The following is a 2,410-nucleotide window of genomic DNA, read 5'->3' as shown; positions in this document are numbered from 1 at the left end:
TTCAAACTTGACCACCTGGTGAGGTAACATTTGTGAGGTTTCTCTACTGCAAATTCACTCCGTATTCCCCCTTTTCCATTCTGTACTCTTGGAAGGAGGCTACTATGTGTAATCCCCATTTAAGGAGTGGAGGTTATGTCCTACCTCCTTGACAGCAGAGCATCTACATTTGGAATTCTTTTTTTTTTCGAGATGGTGTCTTGCTCTGTTGTCCAGGCTGGAGTGCAATAGTGTGATCTCGGCTCACTGCAATCTCTGCCTCCCAGGTTCAAGCGATTCTCCTGCCTCAGCATCCAGGTAACTGGGATTACAGGCGCATGCTGCCTCACAACGCTAAGTTTTTTGTATTTTTTTTTTTTTTTTACAGTCCAGAGGTCTTTTTTTTTTTTTAACACCTATTATGCCATGAATTAATAGGGAATAGGTTCCAGCAGCTCAGGCTCCTTCCCATTGGTTCTCACAAAGTGCGCTTCTCTGGGTGGGGCAGGCTGGCGCTTCAGTTGGACCCAGGTACCTTTCTCTTTGGCTTCTTTCTTTTTCTGATCATTTTCCTTCACACGTTTTAGGAAGCTATCTCAGCTCTTAGAGTGCTTGATGTGCTCAATACGCACATTAATTCTCTTGGCAAGAAACTTGCCCTTAACTTGTTTGTTTACAACAATGCCAACAACATAATGGGGAACATTGTAGGCTCTTCCAGTTTTGCCATGATAACATTTGTGGGGCATTCCTTTTTGAACAGTACCCATTCCCTTGATGTCTACAATATCACCTTTCTTATAGATTCGCATATACGTGGCCAAAGGAACAACTCCAGGCTTTCTAAAAGGCCTAGAGAACATGTATGGAGTGCCTCTCCTCTTTCCCTTTGTGTTTGTCATTTTGGCGAATTACTGGAAGATGGCGGTTCCAGCCGAAAGGCAGTTTTTTGTATTTTAATAGAGACGGGGTTTCACTGAGTGCCCAGGCTGGTCTTGGTCTCCTAAGGTCAGGCAGTCCACCTTCCTCAGCCTCCCAAAGTGCTAGGATTACAGGCCTGAGCCACCGTGCCAGGCTACATTTGGAATTCTTATGCACAGGTGTCTTCATTTTGGGGGGCTATTTTCTATGGAAAGTTCCCAAATTTATATTTCAATTTTTATATTGAATTTTTTTCATTTCTGGTGTCATATTTTAAATCTCCAAAATCTGCTTTTTTTTTTTTTTTTTTCTTTAAATGTTTTTTTTTTTTTTTTTTTTTTTTTTTTTTTTTTTTTTTTTTTTTTTTTTTTTTGTTCTTTAAATGTTGCTTTTTAGGATTACCTATTCTTGTTTCATGGATGAAATACTTTCTCTTATTTCTGTTGAAGTTTTCTCCCTGCCAGCTTGCTGAGTTGCTTTCATCTGTTTGTTTTGGCCCCTATCTTTGATGTTGCTGATCTTCCTCCACCCTCTCCTCATGCTTGGCTGTGCCTTCATACCTGAGAGCAGGCCCTGGAAAGGCTGCTGGATGCTGGAGGGAGAGGGTTTGTCTGCTGTGGGTTTCTCTCTAAGGTGTCTTGGCTCTGCTGCATCTTAAGGAGCCTCCAGAGTCAGTATCTTTAGGTCTTGTCTCTTCCGGTGACTGGATTCTGCCTGAGTCCATTTTGTATTGTTATAATGAAATATGTGAGGCTGGGTAATTTATAAAGAGAAGAGTTTATTTGGCTCTGTAAGAAGCATGGCACCAATGTCTGCATCTAGGGAGGGCCTCAGGCTGCTTGCTGTCATGGTGGAAAGGGAAGAGAAACTGATATGCAGAGATCTCGGGGCAGGAGAGAAAGCAAGAGGCCCCGGGGGGAGGAGGTGCCTGGCTCTTTACAACAACCAGCTCTCATGGGAACCACTAGAGCAAGCACTCACTCCCCTCATCAGGGAGGGCCTTCATCTATTCATGATTCCAGGCCCCATGTCCCTACACCTCCACACTGGGAATGAAATTTCAACATGAGATTTGGTAGGACATACAAACCTTATCCCAACTACAGCAGATTCCCCAGAGATGACTTTCCTAATTTTCTTCCTGGAGAGATCTCTATTACCAGAGCAGCTCTCTTGAAATAAGTGGGAAAATTCCTTTTCTTGCCGTTTTTCTTGAGTCCCTCTACCTCTAGGCACAGCTGCTTAAAGAAACAAGACAGCCCAAGATGGCCCCAGAACTTCTGGACCCTCACCCAGATACCAGAGGGAGACAAGGCCTTGCACCACCAGGTCACACTGGAACAGGTGACCCCTAGTTGCCTTCAGATTATTAACATATCTTTATAATGCTAAAATTCCCTCCCCCAGAAAATGTGGCACATATACACCATGGAATATTATGCAGCCATCAAAAACTATGAGTTCGTGTCCTTTGTAGGGACATGGATGAACCTGGAAACCATCATTCTCA

General features: G+C 43.4%; 1 pseudogene; it reads right to left on the bottom strand.

Annotated features, from left to right (window-relative positions):
• Positions 1 to 398: 398 nt before the first annotated feature.
• On the bottom strand, positions 399 to 917 carry LOC108293253 (annotated as a pseudogene).
• Positions 918 to 2,410: the final 1,493 nt, after the last annotated feature.

This window comes from Cebus imitator, unplaced genomic scaffold (genome assembly GCF_001604975.1).
Source record: "Cebus imitator isolate Cc_AM_T3 unplaced genomic scaffold, Cebus_imitator-1.0 Scaffold526, whole genome shotgun sequence".
In the NCBI taxonomy this organism is placed as follows: Eukaryota; Metazoa; Chordata; class Mammalia; order Primates; family Cebidae; genus Cebus; species Cebus imitator.
The sequence above is the reverse complement of the archived record's forward strand: the minus strand, read 5'-3'. Positions and strand labels throughout refer to the sequence as shown.